Source organism: Macaca nemestrina, chromosome X, assembly GCF_043159975.1.
Source record: "Macaca nemestrina isolate mMacNem1 chromosome X, mMacNem.hap1, whole genome shotgun sequence".
Lineage (NCBI taxonomy): Eukaryota > Metazoa > Chordata > Mammalia > Primates > Cercopithecidae > Macaca > Macaca nemestrina.
This window is the reverse complement of record NC_092145.1, coordinates 91,503,664-91,526,129: the sequence shown is the minus strand read 5'-3', so window position 1 is coordinate 91,526,129 and position 22,466 is coordinate 91,503,664. Positions and strand designations below refer to the sequence as shown.

The window sequence follows — 22,466 nt, the reverse complement described above, 5'->3', positions numbered from 1 at the left end:
GATCATATTCCACACCTGGCCGGGAGGGTCCCACGCCCACGGAGCCTCCCTCATTGCTAGCACAGCAGTCTGCGATATCGCGGCAAGGCAGCAACGAGGCTGGGGGAGGGGCGCCCGCCATTGCTGAGGCTTAAGTAGGTAAACAAAGCTGCTGGGAAGCTCGAACTGGGTGGAGCTCACAGCAGCTCAAGGAAACCTACCTGTCTCTGTACACTCCACCTCTGGGGACAGGGCACAGTAAAAATAAAAAAAACAGCAGAAACCTCTGCAGACACAAACGACTCTGTCTGACAGCTTTGAAGAGAGCAGCGGATCTCCCAACATGGAGGTGGAGATCTGAGAAGGGACAGACTCCCTGCTCAAGTGGGTCCCTGACCCCTGAGTAGCCTAACTGGGAGACATCCCCCACTAGGGGCAGTCTGACACCCCACACCTCACAGGGTGGAGTACACCCCTGAGAGGAAGCTTCCAAAGCAAGAATCAGACAGGTACACTCGCTGTTCAGAAATATTCTATCTTCTGCAGCCTCTGCTGCTGATACCCAGGCAAACAGGGTCTGGAGTGGACCTCAAGCAATCTCCAACAGACCTACAGCTGAGGGCCCTGACTGTTAGAAGGAAAACTATCACACAGGAAGGACACCTACACCAAAACCCCATCAGTACATCACCATCATTAAAGACCAGAGGCAGATAAAACCACAAAGATGGGGAAAAAGCAGGGCAGAAAAGCTGGAAATTCCAAAAATAAGAGCGCATCTCCCCCGGCAAAGGAGCGCAGCTCATCGCCAGCAACAGATCAAAGCTGGACGGAGAATGACTTTGACGAGATGAGAGAAGAAGGCTTCAGTCCATCAAACTTCTCAGAGCTAAAGGAGGAATTACGTACCCAGCGCAAAGAAACTAAAAATCTTGAAAAAAAAGTGGAAGAATTGATGGCTAGAGTAATTAATGCAGAGAAGGCCCTAAACGAAATGAAAGAGATGAAAACCATGACACGAGAAATACGTGAAAAATGCACAAGCTTCAGTAACCGACTCGATCAACTGGAAGAAAGAGTATCAGCGATTGAGGATCAAATGAATGAAATGAAGCGAGAAGAGAAACCAAAAGAAAAAAGAAGACAAAGAAATGAACAAAGCCTGCAAGAAGTATGGGATTATGTAAAAAGACCAAATCTACGTCTGATTGGGGTGCCTGAAAGTGAGGAGGAAGATGGAACCAAGTTGGAAAACATTCTTCAGGATATCATCCAGGAGAACTTCCCCAACCTAGTAGGGCAGGCCAACATTCAAATCCAGGAAATACAGAGAACACCACAAAGATACTCCTCGAGAAGAGCAACTCCAAGACACATAATTGCCAGATTCACCAAAGTTGAAATGAAGGAAAAAATCTTAAGGGCAGCTAGAGAGAAAGGTCGGGTTACCCACAAACGGAAGCCCATCAGACTAACAGCAGATCTCTCCTCAGAATCTCTCCAAGCCAGAAGAGAGTGGGGGCCAATATTCAACATTCTTAAAGAAAAGAATTTTAAACCCAGAATTTCATATCCAGCCAAACTAAGTTTCATAAGTGAAGGAGAAATAAAATCCTTTACAGATAAGCAAATGCTTAGAGATTTTGTCACCACTAGGCCTGCCTTACAAGAGACCCTGAAGGAAGCACTCAACATGGAAAGAAACAACCGGTACCAGCCATTGCAAAAACATGCCAAAATGTAAAGACCATCGAGGCTAGGAAGAAACTGAATCAACTAACGAGCAAAATAACCAGTTAATATCATAATGGCAGGATCAAGTTCACACATAACAATCTTAACCTTAAATGGAAATGGACTAAATGCTCCAAATAAAAGACATAGACTGGCAAACTGGATAAAGAGTCAAGACCCATCAGTCTGCTGTATTCAGGAGACCCATCTCACACGCAGAGACATACATAGGCTCAAAATAAAGGGATGGAGGAAGATTTACCAAGCAAATGGAGAACAAAAAAAAGCAGGGGTTGCAATACTAGTCTCTGATAAAACAGACTTTAAACCATCAAAGATCCAAAGAGACAAAGAAGGCCATTCCAGAATGGTAAAGGGATCAATTCAACAGGAAGAGCTAACTATCCTAAATATATATGCACCCAATACAGGAGCACCCAGATTCATAAAGCAAGTCCTTAGAGACTTACAAAGAGACTTAGACTCCCATACAATAATAATGGGAGACTTCAACACTCCACTGTCAACATTAGACAGATCAACGAGACAGAAAGTTAACAAGGATATCCAGGAATTGAACTCATCTCTGCAGCAAGCAGACCTAATAGACATCTATAGAACTCTCCACCCCAAATCAACAGAATATACATTCTTCTCAGCACCACATCGTATTTACTCCAAAATTGACCACGTAATTGGAAGTAAAGCACTCCTCAGCAAATGTACAAGAACAGAAATTATAACAAACTGTCTCTCAGACCACAGTGCAATCAAACTAGAACTCAGGACTAAGAAACTCAATCAAAACCGCTCAACTACATGGAAACTGAACAACCTGCTCCTGAATGACTACTGGGTATGTAACGAAATGAAGGCAGAAATAAAGATGTTCTTTGAAACCAATGAGAACAAAGATACAACATACCAGAAACTCTGGGACACATTTAAAGCAGTGTGTAGAGGGAAATTTATAGCACTAAATGCCCACAAGAGAAAGCAGGAAAGATCTAAAATTGACACTCTAACATCACAATTAAAAGAACTAGAGAAGCAAGAGCAAACACATTCGAAAGCTAGCAGAAGGCAAGAAATAACTAAGATCAGAGCAGAACTGAAGGAGATAGAGACACAAAAAACCCTCCAAAAAATCAATGAATCCAGAAGTTGGTTTTTTGAAAAGATCAACAAAATTGACAGACCACTAGCAAGACTAATAAAGAAGAAAAGAGAGAAGAATCAAATCGACGCAATTAAAAATGATAAAGGGGATATCACCACCGACCCCACAGAAATACAAACTACCATCAGAGAATACTATAAACACCTCTACGTAAATAAACTGGAAAATCTAGAAGAAATGGATAATTTCCTGGACACTTACACTCTTCCAAGACTAAACCAGGAAGAAGTTGAATCCCTGAATAGACCAATAGCAGGCTCTGAAATTTAGGCAATAATTAATAGCCTACCAACCAAAAAAAGTCCAGGACCAGATGGATTCACAGCTGAATTCTACCAGAGGTACAAGGAGGAGTTGGTACCATTCCTTCTGAAACTATTCCAATCAATAGAAAAAGAGGGAATCCTCCCTAACTCATTTTATGAGGCCAACATCATCCTGATACCAAAGCCTGGCAGAGACACAACAAAAAAAGAGAATGTTAGACCAATATCCCTGATGAACATCGATGCAAAAATCCTCAATAAAATACTGGCAAACCGGATTGAGCAACACATCAAAAAGCTTATCCACCATGATCAAGTGGGCTTCATCCCTGGGATGCAAGGCTGGTTCAACATTCGCAAATCAATAAACATAATCCAGCATATAAACAGAACCAAAGACAAGAACCACATGATTATCTCAATAGATGCAGAAAAGGCTTTTGACAAAATTCAACAGCCCTTCATGCTAAAAACGCTCAATAAATTCGGTATTGATGGTACGTACCTCAAAATAATAAGAGCTATATGACAAACCCACAGCCAATATCATACTGAACGGGCAAAAACTGGAAAAATTCCCTTTGAAAACTGCCACAAGACAGGGATGCCCTCTCTCACCACTCTTATTCAACATAGTGTTGGAAGTTCTGGCTAGGGCAATTAGGCAAGAGAAAGAAATCAAGGGTATTCAGTTAGGAAAAGAAGAAGTCAAATTGTCCCTGTTTGCAGATGACATGATTGTATATTTAGAAAACCCCATTGTCTCAGCCCAAAATCTCCTTAAGCTGATAAGCAACTTCAGCCAAGTCTCAGGATACAAAATTAATGTGGAAAAATCACAAGCATTCTTATACACCAGTAACAGACAAACAGAGAGCCAAATCAGGAATGAAGTTCCATTCACAATTGCTTCAAAGAGAAGAAAATACCTAGGAATCCAACTTACAAGGGATGTAAAGGACCTCTTCAAGGAGAACTACAAACCACTGCTCAGTGAAATCAAAGAGGACACAAACAAATGGAAGAACATACCATGCTCATGGATAGGAAAGCTGAAACTGCATTCTTTCCTTACTCCTTATACGAAAATTAATTCAAGATGGATTAGAGACTTAAATGTTAGACCTAATACCATAAAAATCCTAGAGGAAAACCTAGGTAGTACCATTCAGGACATAGGCATGGGAAAAGACTTCATGTCTAAAACACCAAAAGCAACGGCAGCAAAAGCCAAAATTGACAAATGGGATCTCATTAAACTAAAGAGCTTCTGCACAGCAAAAGAAACTACCATCAGAGTGAACAGGCAACCTACAGAATGGGAGAAAATTTTTGCAATCTACTCATCTGACAAAGGGCTAATATCCAGAACCTACAAAGAACTCAAACACATTTACAAGAAAAAAACAAACAACCCCATCAAAAAGTGGGCAAAGGATATGAACAGACATTTTTCAAAAGAAGACATTCATACAGCCAACAGACACATGAAAAAATGCTCATCATCACTGGCCATCAGAGAAATGCAAATCAAAACCACAATGAGATACCATCTCACACCAGTTAGAATGGCGATCATTAAAAAGTCAGGAAACAACAGGTGCTGGAGAGGATGTGGAGAAATAGGAACACTTTTACACTGTTGGTGGGATTGTAAACTAGTTCAACCATTATGGAAAACAGTATGGCGATTCCTCAAGGATCTAGAACTAGATGTACCATATGACCCAGCCATTCCATTACTGGGTATATACCCAAAGGATTATAAATTATGCTGCTATAAAGACACATGCACACGTATGTTTATTGCGGCACTATTCACAATAGCAAAGACTTGGAATCAACCCAAATGTCCATCAGTGACAGATTGGATTAAGAAAATGTGGCACATATACACCATGGAATACTATGCAGCCATCAAAAAGGATGAGTTTGTGTCCTTTGTAGGGACATGGATGCAGCTGGAAACCATCATTCTTAGCAAACTATCACAAGAACAGAAAACCAAACACCGCATGTTCTCACTCATAGGTGGGAACTGAGCAGTGAGATCACTTGGTCTTGGGAAGGGGAACATCACACACCGGGGCTTATCATGGGGAGGGGGGAGGGGGGAGGGATTGCACTGGGAGTTATACCTGATGTAAATGACGAGTTGATGGGTGCTGACGAGTTGATGGGTGCTGACGAGTTGATGGGTGCAGCACAGCAACATGGCACAAGTATACATATGTAACAAACCTGCACGTTATGCGCATGTACCCTAGAACTTAAAGTATAATAATAATAAATAAATTTTTTAAAAAATGGAGAAATAAATGATAAAAGACAATACCATACAGTTTGGCAGTAACTAATAAATTTAGAAATACATTTACCATATGAGCCAGCAGTCTCATTTTAGGTCATTATCCAAGTGATTTGAAAGCATACATTCACACAAAAACCTGTACACGAATGATTATAGTAGTTTTATTCATAATTGCCAAAAACTTGACAAATTCCAGATGTCCTTCAACAGATGAATAGATAAGCAAAATGTACTATATCTGTATGATGGGCTAATATTTAGATTGACTCATACAACATGTGATGAATCTTAAATGCATTTGCTATGAAGCTAGATAAAAAGGCTAAACACTGTATGATTCCATTCAAACGACATTCTGAAAAAGACAAAACTATAGTGAAAAAGGAAAGAGACCATTGGTAGACAAGGATTGGGGGAGGGCGTCTGAATGTCAAGGAGACAAATGTTAAGGAGAATTTGTAGGATGATGAAACTCTACTATATCATATTGTGGTAGAAGATATATAAATCTGTTTATCAAAACCCCTAGGACTGAACACAGCAGAAAGCAAAAACTGTAAGTTAAAAATAAACAAAAGCAATCAGGATATTGTAGGACTTTGAATGACACACAGACTATAATAAGTGAATCTAAATGTATTACAAATGTATAAGTTTACCACATTTAAGGGAGAATAAGGAAGCTGGCCTAAAGACTTTTTAAAGGCATGTTTTACAGATACTGTAAAGCTGAAGATAAAAGAACTATACACAAATGCTGTACTCTCTGGTTGGTTAAATTTATCTTTCAGAGGTGTAAGTTTTACCAATTTTGAAACAACTTAACATACATACAAATATACAAGTAAATACGTTATAGTTAATGATAACCAGATTTCTTAATGTCAGAAAAAGAAATTGGCCGGGCGCGGTGGCTCAAGCCTGTAATCCCAGCACTTTGGGAGGCCGAGGCGGGCGGATCACAAGGTCAGGAGATCGAGACCACAGTGAAACCCCGTCTCTACTAAAAATACAAAAAATTAGCCGGGCGCGGTGGCGGGCGCCTGTAGTCCCAGCTACTCAGGAGGCTGAGGCAGGAGAATGGCATGAACCCAGGAGGCGGAGCTTGCAGTGAGCCGAGATCGCGCCACTGCACTCCAGCCTGGGCAACAGCGTGAGACTCCGTCTCAAAAAAAAAAAAAAAAGAAAGAAAAAGAAAAAGAAATTACACAATTGACATGATTTGGCTGTGCCCCCACCCAAATCTCATTTTGAATTGTAGTTGCCACAATTCCCACATGTCATGGGAGGGACCAGGTGGAGTTAATTGAATCATGGAGGCAATTTCCCCAATCTCGTTCTCATGAAAATGAGTTAGTTCTCATGAGATCTGATGGTTTTATAATGGGCATCCCCTTTTACTGGGCAGGCATTCTTCTCCTTCTTGCCACCATGTGAAGAAGGACATCTTTGCTTCCCCTTCCATCATGATTGTAAGTCTCCTGAGGCCGCCTCAGCCCTGTGGAACTGTGAGTCAATTAAACCTCTTTCCTTTATAAATTACCCAGTATCGAATTTGTCTTTATAGCAGCATGAGAACTGACTAATACACAGCATGAGAACTGACTAATTTCTCCCTTGCAGTGTTGAATTGGAGTTGGAAACATTAGTTTGAACTCATGACTATTTTAGTATACAGAAATAGACACAAAACTAAATATAAAGATGAGTGTTGTTGAACACTCAATAAAGCTCCTTTCTCAAAAAGATGTCCATGTCCCAATCCAAGGACCTTGTGAAAAGGTTACCTTAGATGGCTAAAAAGAATGTGATTAAGGATGTTGCGATGGAGAAATCATCCTGGATTAACCACTTGAGTCCAATGTAATCTCAAGGGCCCTTATAACGGCATGTGGGTCATAATGCCTGGAGGCAATGTGATGAGAGAGAAGCAAAGATCAGAGAGATGCAGGGCATACTATAAGCTCAGAAATGTGTGCAGGTTCTAGTTACTGGAAAAGGGAAGGAAATGGACGCTTTCACAGCGTCTCCAAAAGGAACTCACACTATTTTGGATTTCTGACCTCCAAACATGTAAGAAAACAACTTTTCATTGATTTAAGGCACAAAGTTTGTGCTGATACAGCAACAATAGGACACTAATATAGATGTACACATGGATTAGAATGCAAGTGTGTATGGATGGGCATGGTGGCTCATGCCTATAATCCCAGTACTTTGGGAGGCCGAGACAGGTGGATTGCCTGAGTTCAGGAGTTCAAGACCAGCCTGGGCAACACAGTGAAACCCCATCTCTACTAAAATACAAAAAATTAGCCAGGCATGGTGGTGTGCGCCTGCAGTTCCAGCTACTTGGGAGGCTGAGGTAGGAGAATTTCTTGAACACAGGAGGTAGAGGTTGCAGTGAGCCAATATCATGCCACTGCACTCCAGCCTGGGCAACAGAGTGAGACTCTGTCTCAAAAACAAAAATAAAATAAAAAAAGAATTCATGCATGTATTCCATAGCTCTCTCCTGTTGGAGAGCAAAAAGTAAGAACACCCAGTAGAAACAGGCACATCTAAAAACCAGATCTGGGCTTCTAGATACCACTTTATAATAAAATGACCCAGGACCACTTGACAAAATTGTTGATTCTAGGGTTAGGGCAAGGAAATTACAAGACGGTCCTAAAGCCTCTGTCATGCCACAAAATAAGGAAGTACTACAAAAGAAAGATTACAGAAAAGGTAAAGAAAAGAATTAAAGTCTATAAAGATGCAGTTACCAAGGTGGCCGGCAAGATGGCTGAATAAGAACATCTCCAGTCTGCAGGTCTCAGCCAGATCAATACAGAAGGCAGGTGATTTCTGCATTTCCAACTGAGGAAACCGGCTCATCTCATTGGGACTGGTTAGATAGTGGGTGCAGCCCACGGAGGGCAGGCCAAGACAGGGTGGTACAATGCCTCACCCAGGAAGTGCAAGGGGTAGGGGAACTCCCTCCCCTGGCCAAGGGAAGTCATGAGGCACCGTGCCCTGAGGAATGGTGCATTCCAGTCCAGTTACAACACTTTTCCCACAGTCTTCGCAACTCGAAGACCAGGAGATTCCCTCGGATGCCTACACCGCCAGGGCCCTGGGTTTCAAGCACAAAATTGGGCAGCTGTTTGGGCAGATACCAAGCTAGCTGCAAGAGTTCTTTTTCATATCCAAGTGGTGCCTGGAACGCCAGGGAGACAAGACCATTCACTCCCCTGGAAAGGGGACTGAAGACAGGGAACCAAGTGGTCTAGCTCAGTGGATCCAAACCCCCACGAAGCCCAGCAAGCTAAGATCCACTGGTTTGAAATTCTTGCTGCCAGCACAGCAGTCTGAAGTCAACCTGGGAAGCTAGAACGTGGTGGGGGGAGGGTCGTCCACCATTACTGAGGCTTTAGTAGGTGGTTTTTCCCTCACACTGTAAACAAAGACTCCAGGAAGTTTGACCGGGGCAGAACCCACCACAGCTCAGCAAAGCCACTGTGGCCAGACTGCCTCTCTAGATTCCCCCTCTCTGGGAAGGGCATCTCTGAAAAAAAGGCAAGAGTCACAGTCAGGGGCTTCTAGACAAAACTCCCACCTCCCTGGGACAGAGCACCTGCGGGAAGGGGTGGCTGTGGGCTCAGCTTCAGCAGACATAAACGTTCCTGCCTGCTGGCTCTGAAGAGAGCAGAAGATCTCCCTGCACAGCACTCTAGCTCTGCTAAGGGACACACTGCCTCCTCAAGTGGGTCCCTGACCCCTATGCCTCCTGACTGGGAGACACCTCACAACAGGAGTTGACAGACATCTCATACAGGAGAGCTCCAACTGGCATTTGGCAGGTGCCCCTCTGAGAGGAAGCTTCCAAAGGAAGGAACAGGCAGCAATTTTTGCTGTTATGCAGCCTCCACTGGTGATACCCAGGCACACAGGGTCTGGAGCGGACCCCCAGAATACTCTATCAGACATGCAGAAAAGGGGCCTGACTGTTAGAATAAAAACTAACAAACAGAAAGGAATAGCAACAGCATCAAGAAAGAGCATGTACACACACACACAAAAAGAAACCCAACCGAAGGTCATCAAAATCAAAGATCACTGGTAGATAAATCCACAAAGATGAGGAAAAAACAGTGAAAAAAAGGCTGAAAATTCCAAACACCAGAATGCCTCTTATCCTCCAAAGGATCACAATTCCTTGCCAGCAAGACAACAAAACTGAACAGAGAATGAGTTTGACAAATTGACAGAATTTAGGCATCAGAAGGTGGGTAATAACAAACTCCTGCAAGCTAAAGGAGCATGTTCTAACCCAATGCAAGGAAGCTAAGAACCTTGAAAAAAGGTTAGAAGAATTGCTAACTAGAATAACCAGTATAAAGAAGAACATAAATGACCTGATGGAGCTGAAAAACACAGCATGAGAACTTCGTTCATACACAGGTATCAATAGTCAAATCAATCAAGTGGAAGAAAGGACATCAGAGATTGAAGATCAGCTTAATACAATAAAGCAAGAAGACAAGATTAGAGAAAAAGAATGAAAAGGAACGAACAGAGCCTCCAAAGAAATATGGGACTATGTGAAAAGACCAAACCTATGTGTACATGAAAGTGATGGGGAGAATGGAACCTAATTGGAAAACACTCTTCAGAATATTATCCAAGAGAACTTCCCCAAACTAGCAAGACAGGCCAAGATTCAAATTCAGGAAATACAGAGAACACCACAAAGATACACCATGAGAAGAGTAACTCCAAGACACATAATTGTCAGATTCACCAAGGTTGAAATGAAGGAAAAAATGTTAAGGGCAGCCAAAGAGAAAGGTCAGATTACCCACAAAGAGAAGCCCATCAGACTAACAGCGGATCTCTCTGCAGAAACTCTACAAGCCAGAAGAGAGTGGGGGCCAACATTCAACATTCTTCAAGAAAATAATATTCAACCCAGAATTACATATCCAGTCTAACTAAGCTTCATGAGCGAAAAAGAAATAAAATCCTTTACAGACAAGCAAATGCTGAGAGATTTTTGTCATCACCAGGTATGCCTTCCAAGAGCTCCCAAAGGAAGCACTAGATATGGAAGGATAAACAAGTACTAGCCACTGCAAACACATAACAAATTTTAAAGACCATCAACACTATGAAGAAATTGCAAAAACTAATGCGCAAAATTACCAGCTAGCATCATAATGACAGGATCAAATTCACACATAGCAATATTAACTTTAAATGTAAACAGGCTAAATGCCCCAATTAAAAGACACAGGCTGGCAAATTGGATAAAAGTGTCAAGACCCATTGGTGTGCTGTATTCAGTAGACCCATCTCAAGTGCAAAGACACAGATAGGCTCAAAATCAAGGGATGGAGGAATATTTCCCAAGAAAATGGAAAGCAAAAACAAAGCAGGGGTTGCAATGATAGTCTCTGACAAAACAGAATTTAAAGCAATAAAAATCAAAAAGAAAAAGAATGGCGGCCGGGCGCAGTGGCTCACGCCTATAATCTCAGCACTTTGGGAGGCCGAGGCACGTGGACCACGAGGTCAGGAGATCGAGACCATCCTGGCTAACACGGTGAAACCCCATCTCTACTAAAAATGGAAAAGGTAGCCGGGCATGGCGGCAGGCACCTGTAGTCCCAGCTACTTGGGAGGCTGAGGCAGGAGAATGGCATGAACCCGGGAGGCGGAACTTGCAGTGAGCCGAGATCGCGCCACTGCACTCCAGCCTGAGTGACTGAGCGAGACTCCGTCTCAAAAAAAAAAAAAAAGAAAAGAAAAGAAAAGAAAAAGAATGGCAACACATAATGGTAAAGGGATCAATGCAACAAGAACAGCAAACTATCCTAAATATATGTGCACCCAATACAGGAGCACCCAGATTCATAAAGCAACCTTGAAAAACGGTTAGAGGAATTGCTAACTAGAATAACTAAAATAGCCAGTTTAAAGAAGAACATAAATGACCTGATGGAGCTGAAAAACACAGCATGAGAACTTTATTCATATACAAGTATCAATAGCCAGACTAATAAAGAAAAAAGGAGAGAAGAATCAAATAGACACAATAAAAAATTAATAAAGGGGATATCATCACTGACCCCGCAGAAATACAATCATCAGAGAATACTATAAACTCGGAGACTTACACTCCCACACAATAATAGTGGGAGGCTTTAATGCCCCACTGTCAACATTAGACAGATCAAAGAGACAAAAAGTTAACAAGGTTATTCAGGACTTAAGCTCAGGTCCAGACCAAGCAGACCTAATAGACATCTACAGAATTCTACGCCCCAAATCAACAGAATATACATTCTTCTCAGAAACATATCACACTTATTCTAAAATTGACCACACAATTGGAACTAAAACACTCCCCACTAAATGCAAAAGAACAGAAATCATAACAAACAGTCTCTCAGACCACAGTACAATAAAATTAGAACTCAGGATTAAGAAACTCACACAAAACCACGCAACTACATGGAAACTGAACAACCTGATCCTTAATGATTATTGGGTAAAATACAAAATTAAAGCAGAAATAAATAAGTTTCTGAAACCAATGAGAACAAGACACAACACACCACAATCTCTGGGACACAGTTAAGCAGTGTTTAGAGGGAAATTTATAGCACTAAGTGCCCACAGGTGAAACTGGGAAAGATATAAAATCAACACCATAACATCACAACTAAAAAGGGCTAGAGAAGCAAGAGCAAACAAATTCAAAAGCTAGCAGAAAACAAGAAATAACTAAGATCAAACTGGAACTGAAAGAGATAGAGATACGAAAAACCCCTTCAAAAAATCAGTGAATCCAAGAGCTGCTGTTTTGAAAAGACTAACAGAAAAAGATAGACTACTAGCCAGACTAATAAAGAAGAAAAGAGAGAAGAATCAAATAGATACAATGAAAAAATAACAAAGGGGATATCATCATTGATCCACAGAAATACAAACTGCCATCAGAGAATATTATAAACACCTCTATGAAAATAAACTAGAAAATCTAGAAGAAATTCCTGTACACATACACCCTCCCAAGAACAAATCAGGAAGAAGTCGCATCCCTAAATAGAACAATAACAATTTCTGAAATTGAGGCAGTAATTAATAGCCTACCAAAAACAACAACAACAACAAAACCCAGGAGCAGAAGGATTCACAGCCAAATTCTACCAGAGGTACAAAGAGGAGCTGGTACCTTTACTTCTGAAACTATTTCGACGAATAGAAAAAGAGGGACTACACCTTAACTAATTTAATGAGGCTAGAATCATCCTGCTACCGAAACCTGGCAGAGAAACAGCAAAAAAAAAGACAATTTCACGCCAATATTTCTGATGAATATCAACATGAAAATCCTCAATGAAATACTGGCAAAACGATTCCAGCAGCACATCAAAAAACTTATCCACCATGATCAAGCGGGTTGCATTCATGAGATGCAAGGCTGGTTCAACATATGCAAATCAATAAACGTAATCCGTCACATAAACAGAACCAATGACAAAAAAACACAAGATTCTCACAATAGATACAGAAAAAACATTTGATCCCCACTGTGAACATTACACAGATCATGAGACAGAAAGTTAACAAGGATATCCAGGGATTGAACTCAACTCTGCACCAAGAGGAGCTAATAGACATGTACGGAACTCTCCACCCCAAATCAACAGAATATACATTCTTCTCAGCACGACATCGTACTTACTCCAAAATTGACAACATAGTTGAAAGTAAAGCACTCCTCAGCAAATGTACAAGAACAGAAATTATAACAAACTGTTTCTCAGACCACAGTGCAATCAAACTAGAACTCAGGACTAAGAAACTCAATCAAAACCGCTCAATTACATGGAAACTGAATAACCTGCTCCTGAATGACTACTGGGTACATAACGAAATGAAGGCAGAAATAAATATTTTCTTTGAAACCAATGAGAACAAAGATACAACATACCAGAATCTCTGGGACACATTTAAAGCAAAGTGTAGAGGGAAATTTACAGCACTAAATGCCCATAGAGAAAGCAGGAAAGATCTAAAATTGACATCCTAACATCACAATTAACAGAACTAGAGAAGCAAGAGCAAACACATTCAAAAGCTAGCAGAAGGCAAGAAATAACTAAGATCAGAGCAGAACTGAAGGAGATAGAGACACAAAAAACCCTTCAAAAAAAATCAATGAATCCATGAGCTAGTTTTTTGAAAAGATCAACAAAATTGATAGACCATTAACAACACTAATAAAGAAGAAAAGAGAGAAGAATCAAATAGATGCAATAAAAAAATGATAAAGGGGATATCACCACCGACCCCACAGAAATACAAACTACCATCAGAGAATACTATAAACACCTCTATGCAAATAAACCAGAAAACCTAGAAGAAATGGATAATTTCCTAGACACTTACACTCTCTCAAGACTAAACCAGGAAGAAGTTGAATCCCTGAATAGACCAATAGCAGGCTCTGAAATTGAGGCAATAATTAATAGCCTACCAAACAAAAAAAGTCCAGGACCTGATGGATTCACAGCCAAATTCTATCAGAGGTATAAGGAGGAGCTGGTACCATTCCTTCTGAAACTATTCCAATTGACAGAAAAAGAGGAAATCCTCCCTAACTCATTTTATGAGGCCAACATCATCCTGATACCAAAGCCTGGCAGAGACACAACAAAAAAAGAGAATGTTAGACCAATATCCCTGATGAACATCGATGCAAAAATCCTCAATAAAATACTGGCAAACCGAATCCAGCAGCACATCAAAAAGGTTATTCACCATGATAAAGTGGGTTTCATCCCTGGGATGCAAGGCTGGTTCAATATAAGCAAATCAATGAACCTAATCCAGCACATAAACAGAACCAAAGACAAAAACCACATGATTATCTCAATAGATGCAGAAAAGGCCTTTGACAAAATTCAACAGCCCTTCATGCTAAACTCTCAATAAATTCGGTATCGATGGAACATATCTCAAAATAATAAGAGATATTTATGACAAACCCACAACCAATATCATACTGAATGGGAAAAAATTGGAAGCATTCCCTTTGAAAACTGGCACAAGACAGGGATGCCCTCTCTCACCACTCCTATTCAACAGAGCGTTGGAAGCTCTGGCTATGGCAATCAGGCAAGAGAAAGAAATAAAGGGTGTTCAGTTAGGAAAAGAAGTGAAACTGTCCCTGTTCGTAGATGACATGATTGTATATTTAGAAAAACCCATCGTCTCAGCTCAAAATCTCGCTAAGCTGACAAGCAACTTCAGCAGAGTCTCAGGATACAAAATCAATGTGCAAAAATCACAAGCATTCTTAGACACTAGTAACAGACAAACAGAGAGCCAAATCATGAATGAACTCCCATTCACAATAGCTTCGAAGAGAATAAAATACCTAGGAATCCAAGTTACAAGGGATGTAAAGGACCTCTTCAAGGAGAACTACAAACCACTGCTCAGTGAAATAAAAGAGGACATAAACAAATGGAAGAACATACCATGTTCATGGAGAGGAAGAATCAATATCATGAAAATGGCCATACTGCCCAAGGTAATTTATAGATTCAATGCCATCCCCATTAAGCTACCAATGACTTTCCTCACAGAATTGGAAAAAACTGCTTTAAAGTTCATATGGAACCAAAAAAGAGCCCGCATTGCCAAGACAATCCTAAGCCAAAAGAACAAAGCTGGAGGCATCATGCTACCTGACTTCAAACTCTACTACAAGGCTACAGTAACCAAAACAGCATGGTACTGGTACCAAAACAGAGACATAAACCAATGGAACAGAACAGAGCCCTCAGAAATAATACCACACATCTACAGCCATCTGATCTTTGACAAACCTGACAAAAACAAGAAATGGGGAAAGGATTCCCTATTTAATAAATGGTGCTGGGAAAACTGGCTAGCCATAAGTAGAAAGCTGAAACTTGATCCTTTCCTAACTCCTTATATGAAAATGAATTCAAGATGGATTAGAGACTTAAATCTTGGACCTAAAACCATAAAAGCCCTAGAAGAAAACCTAGGTAATACCATTCAGGGCATAGCCATGGGCAAGTACTTCATGTCAAAAACACCAAAAGCAATGGCAACAAAAGCCAAAATTGACAAATGGGTTCTAATTAAACTAAAGAGCTTCTGCACAGCAAAGGAAACTACCATCAGAGTGAACAGGCAACCTACAGAATGGGAGAAAATTTTTGCAATCCACTCATCTGACAAAGAGCTAATATCCAGAACCTACAAAGAACTCAATCAAATTTGCAAGAGAAAAACAAACAACCCCATCAAAAAGTGGGCAAAGGATATGAACAGACAGTTCTCAAAAGAAGACATTCATACAGCCAACAGACACATGAAAAAAGGTTCATCATCACTGGCCATCAGAGAAATGCAAATCAAAACCGCAATGAGATACCATCTCACACCAGTTAGAATGGCGATCATTAAAAAATCAGGAAACAACAGGTGCTGGAGAGGATGTGGAGAAGCAGGAACACTTTTACACTGTTGGTGGGACTGTAAACTAGTTCAACCATTGTGGAAGACAGTGTGGTGATTCCTCAAGGATCTAGAACTGGAAATACTATTTGACCTAGCCATCCCATTACTGGGGATATACCCAAAGGATCATAAGTCATGCTGCTATAAAGACACATGCACACGTATGTTTATTGCAGCACTATTCACAATAGCAAAGACTTGGAATCAACCCAAATGTCCATCAGTGACAGCCTGGATTAAGAAAATGTGGCGCATATACACCATGGAATACTATGCAGCCATGATGAGTTCATGTCCTTTGTAGGGACATGGATGCAGCTGGAAACCATTATTCTCAGCAAACTATCACAAGAACAGAAAACCAAACACCGCATGTTCTCACTCATAGGTGGGAATTGAACAATGAGATCACTTGGACACAGGAAGGGGAACATCACACACTGGGGCCTATTGTGAGGAGGGGGGAGGGATAGCATTAGGAAATATACGTAATGTAAATGATGAGTCAATGGTTGCAGCACACAACATGGCACATGTATACATATGTAACGAACGTGCACGTTGTACAAATGTACCCTAGAACTTAAAGTATAATTTAAAAAAAAAAAACTTTGATAAAATTCAACACCCCTTCATGCTAAAAACTCTCAATAAACTAGGGATTGCTGGAACGTATCTCAAAATAATAAGAGCTATTTATGACAAACCCATAGCCAATATCATACTGAATGACCAAAGCTGGAAGCATTCCCTGTGAAAACCGGCACAAGACAAGGAGGGCCTCTCTCACCACTCCTATTCAACATAGTATTGGAAGTTCTGGCAAGAGCAATCAGGCAAGAGAAAGAAATAAAGGATAATGAGGAAGTCAAATTCTCTCTGTTTGCAGATGACATTATTGTATATTCAGAGAATCCCAAATACACTTCAGCCAAGTCTCAGGATACACAAAAAATGTGCAAAAATTACAAACATTCCTATGCACCAAAATTAGACAGACAGCCAAATCATGAGTGAACTCCCATTCACAATTGCTACAAAGAAAAGAAAATACCTAGGAATACAACTTTCAAGGGATTTGAAGGATCTTTACAAGGAGAACTACAAACCACTGCTCAAGAAAATAAGAGAGAACAAAATCAAATGGAAAAACTTTCCATACTCATGGATAAGAAAAAATAATATCATGAAAATGGCCATACTACCCAAAGTAATTTATAGTTCAATGCTATTCCCATCAAGCTACCACTGACTTTCTTCACAAAATTAGAAAAAAAAAAAACTACTTAAAATTTCATATGGAATCAAAAAGGAGCCCATACAGCCAAGACAATCCTAAACAAAAAGAACAAAGCTGGAGGTATCACGTTACCTGACTCCAAACTAGACTACAAGGCTGCAGTAACCAAAACAGCATAGTAAGTGGTACCAAAACAGATATATAGACCAATAGAACAGAACAGAGGTCTCAGAAATAACACCACACATCCACAACCATCTGCTCTTTGACAAACCTGACAAAAACAAGAAATGCGGAAAGGATTCCCTATTTAATAAATGGCGTTGTGAAAACTGGCTAGCCATATGCAGAAAACTAAAACTGGACCCCTTCCTTACACCTTATACAAAAATTAACTAAAGATAGATGAAAGGTTTAAACGTAAGACCTTAAACCATAAAAACCCTAGAAGAAAACCCAGGCAATACCATTCAGGACATAGGCATGGTCAAAGGTTTCATTACAAAAACACCAAAAACAACAGCAACAAAAGCCAAAATTGACAAATGGGAACTGACTAAACTAAAGAGCTTCTGCACAGCAAAATAAACTATCACCAGAGTGAAAAGGCAACCTACAGAATGGGAGAAAAGTTTTGAAATCTGTCCATCTGACAAATGGCTTATATTCAGAATCTACAAGGAATTCAAACAAATTTACAAGAAAAAAACAACCCTATCAAAAAGTGGGCAAAGGATATGAACAGTCACTTCTCAAAAGAAGACATTTGTGCAGCCAACAAACATATTTAAAAAAGCTCATCATCACTGGTCATTAGAGAAATGCAAATCAAATCCACAATGAGATACCATCTCATGCCAGTTAGAATGGCGATCATTAAAAAGTCAGGAAGCAACAGATGCTGGAGAGAATGCGCAGAAGTAGGTATGCTTTTACACTGTAGGTGGGAGTGTAAACTAGTTCAACCATTGTGGAAGACAGTGTGGCAATTCCTCAAGGATCTAGAACCAGCAATACCATTTGACCCAGCAATGCCATTACTGTTTATATACCCAAAGGATTATAAGTCATTCTACTATAAAAACACAGGCACACGTATGTTTATTGCAGCATGATTCACAAAAGCAAAGACTTGGAACCAACCCAAATGCCCATCAGTGATATACTGGATAAAGGAAAGGTGGCAAATACACATCATGGAATACTATGCAGCCGTAAAAAATGATGAGTTCATGTCCTTTGCAGGGACATGGATGAAGCTGGAAACCATCATACTCAGCAAACTAACACAGGAACAGAAAACCAACCACCACATGTTCTCACTCATAAGTGGGAGCTAAACAATGAGAACACATGGACACAGGATCATCACACACTGGGGCCTGTTGGGGGCTGTGGGGCTAGGGTACGGATAGCATTAGGAGAAATACCTAATGTAGATGATTTGATGGGTGCAGCAAACCACCATGGCACACATATACCTGTGTAACAAACCTGCACTTTCTGCACATGTATCCCAGAATGCAAAGTATGAAAAAAAAAAAAGATGCAATAACCTATTTGGGAGCATGAGAGAGGCTACTAATATGAAAATCTCTATTTTCTTAGTGCTAATGTCCTAAAATGCCAACTTGTACAAACAGTGATAGTTTACTTCGCCACACATATTAGCACATTAATATTTTCCTAACCTTGACTTCCACAAAAATTAAAATTTTTTTTTTTTTTTTTTTGAGAAGGAGTTGCACTCTTGCTGCCTAGACTGGAATGCAATGGTGCGATCTCAGCTGACAGCAACCTCTGCCTCCCGGGTTCAAGCCATTCTCCTGTCTCAGCCTCCTGAGTAGCTGGGATTACAGGCATGCACCACCATGCCCGGCTAATTTTGTATTTTTAGTACAGACGGAGTCTCGCCATGTTGGTCTGGCTGGTCTCGAAATCCTGACCTCAGGTGATCCACCCACCTCAGCCTCCCAAAGTTCTGGGATTACAGGCATGAGCCACCACGCCCAGCCGAAACATTTTCAACTATTAAAAACCATATGTATTTTTTCAAGTACATTTACTTCATGTCATTTGTATTTATATTCACCCCCAAACTGTAAGCACAGAACATCTATAGTTCTTCATGAAATATCTTTTAACCTCTGTTAAAGAATGATGTTTGAATAAGTGGGATGATGCAAAAGGCAAAAATCTTTTTTTCACTTCACTGAAAAGCTAATGCAGATAACAGAAACCCTATCCTAAAGCTAGTGGATTAAATTTCTGCTGTTACTCAGCACTTACTACTCAGACAATAATGACATTTGGGGGCATCTTAACCTAAACAAGTATTTAGCATTACATCTCACCTGGGTCAACAATTTAGGGTATCAGACTTAAACTGTGTTACTGTAAATTAATGGAAAATATAACTGCACTTTGCTGAAAGATAAATGTCCAATAAAGGCTGCACAATCAAAAAAAAAAAAAAGAAAGGAGTTAAAAATGTTACAGAAGCCAAGAAATTACCAATGGTCAAACCTAAAATAATCTAGGAATAAAAAACTACCAATGGTCAAACCTAAAATAATCTAGGAATAAAATAAATAAAAATAATATTGTAAATTTGATTTACATTTCTCTAGTGGATGGAACTGGAGGCCACTATCTTTAGCAAACCAACGCAGGAAAAGAATATAAAATACTCCATGTTCTCATTTATAAGTTGAAGCTAAATAATGAGAACACATGGATAAAAAGAGAGGAACAACAAATATTGGAGCCAACTTGAAGGAGGATACTAAGATGAGGAAGAGGTTCAGAAGAAAAAAGTGTTGAGGCTATGTTTAGTACTTGAGTGACAAAATAATGTGTACATGAAACCTCCAAATTATGAGTTCCCCTTGTAAACAACCTGCACTACTCCTGAATCTAAAATAAAAGTTAAAATATTTAAAATACTGCAACTAATGGATTACAACATAAATAATAAAATAAGTATCCATAAGTCCATACTGATATAAACACAAAATTGGATGAATAAACGAATGAATGAGAGAAGAGATCAGCTATTCCTAACAGAAAAACTTCAATTAATAAAGAGGAAATTCTTTTATAGAAAATCAATCATTACAACATCAAAGTAGTGATTGTTATAGGCAAGATCTTTAGATGAATACTGAATTTAGTAGGTGACTTTAAATCAGCTATTATAAATCTGTCCAAATAACTAGAGAAAATCACATCTAAAGAATTAAAGAGGGGGGCGGTTCCAAGATGGCTGAATAGGAACAGCTCCAATCTACAGCTCCCAGGGTGAGCAACGCAGAAGATGGGTGATTTCTGCATTTCCAACTGAGGTACCGGGTTCATATCACGGGGGCTTGTCAGACAGTGGGGGCAGGACAGTGGGTGCAGCCCACCCAACGTGAGCCAAAGCAGGGCTAGGCACCACCTACCCCGGGTAAGGGAATTCCCATTCCTAGCCAAGGAAAGCAGTGATGGATGGCACCTGGAAAATCGGGTCACTCCCGTGGAATACTGTGCTTTTCCAATGGTCTTAGCAAATGGCACACCAGGAGAATATATCCCATGCCTGGCTCGGAGGGTCCCACGCTAGCACAGCAGTCTGAGATCGACCTGCAAGGCAGCAGCAAGGCTGGGGGAGGGTCGCCCGCCATTGCTGAGGCTTGAGTAGGTAAACAAAGCTGCCTGGAAGCTTGAACGGGGAGGAGCCCACCTCAGCTCAAGGAGGCCTGCCTGCCTCTATAGACTCCACCTCTGGGGGCAGGGCATAGCCCAACAAAAGGCAGCAGAAACCTCTGCACACTTAAAAGTCCCTGTCTGACAGCTTTGAAGACAGTAGTGGTTCTCCCAGCACGGAGTATAAGATCTGAGAACGGACAGATGGCCACCTCAAGTGGGTCCATGACCCCCGAGTAGCCTAACTGGGAGGCACCCTATAGTATGGGCATACTGACACCTCACATGGCTGGGTACCCCTCTGAGACGAAGCTTCCAGAGGAACAATCAAGCAGCAACATTTGCCGTTCAGCAATATTAGATGTTCTGCAACCTCCACTGCTGATACCCCGGCAAACAGGGTCTGGAGTGGACCTCCAGAAAACTCCAACAGACCTGCAGCTGAGGGTCCTGACTGTTAGAAGGAAAACTAACAAACAGAAAAGACATCCACACCAAAACCTCATCTGTATGTGACCATCATCAAAGACCAAAGGTAGATAAAGCCACAAAGATGGGGAAAAAACAGAGTAGAAAAGCTGAAAATTCTAAACCTCAGAGTGCCTCTCCCACTCCAAAGCAATGCAGCTCCTCACCAGCAATGAAATAAAGCTGGACAGAGAATGACTTTGGCGAGTTGAGAGAAGAAGGCTTCAGACCATCAAACTTCTCCGAGCTAAAGGAGGAAGTTCGAGCTCATCGCAAAGAAGATAAAAACCTTGAAAAAAGAATAGACGAATGGCTAACTAGAATAACCAGTGTAGAGAAGTCCTTAAATGACCTGATGGAGCCGAAAACCATGGAACGAGAACTACATGATTAATGCACAAGCTTCAGTAGCCGATTCAATCAACTGGAAGAAAGGGTATCGGTTAAAGATAGAATGAATGAAATGAAGCAAGAAGAGAAGTTTAGAGAAAGAAAGTGTAAAAAGAAATGAACAAAGTCTCCAAGAAATATGGGAGTATGTGAAAGACCGAATCTACTTCTGATTGGTGTATCTGAAAGTGATGGGGAGAATGGAACCAAGTCGGAAAACACTCTTCAGGATATTATCCAGGAGAACTTCCCCAGCCTAGCAAGGCAGGCCAACATTCAAATTCAGGAAATACAGAGAACGCCACAAAGATACTCCTCGAGAAGAACAACTCCAAGACACATAATTGTCAGATTCACCAAAGTTGAAATGAAGGAAAAAATGTTAAGGGCAGCCAGAGAGAAAGGTCGGGTTACACACAAAGGGAAGCCCAACGGACTAACAGGTGATCTCTCTGCAAAAACTCTACTAGCCAGAAGAGAGTGGGGGCCAATATTCAACATTCTTGAAGGAAAAAATTTGCATCCCAGAATTTCATATCCAGCCAAACTAAGCTTCATAAGGGAAGGAGAAATAAAATCCTATACAGACAAGGAAATGCTGAAAGATTTTGTCACCACCAGGCCTGCCCTACAAGAGCTACTGAAGGAAGCACTAAACAT

General features: G+C 40.7%; 1 long non-coding RNA gene across 1 annotated transcript in view; it reads left to right on the top strand.

The window, feature by feature from the left end:
* The window catches only part of LOC139360882 (uncharacterized), a 77,125-nt gene that overhangs the window by 38,205 nt on the left and 16,454 nt on the right, over positions 1 to 22,466 (top strand). The window lies entirely within an intron of this gene.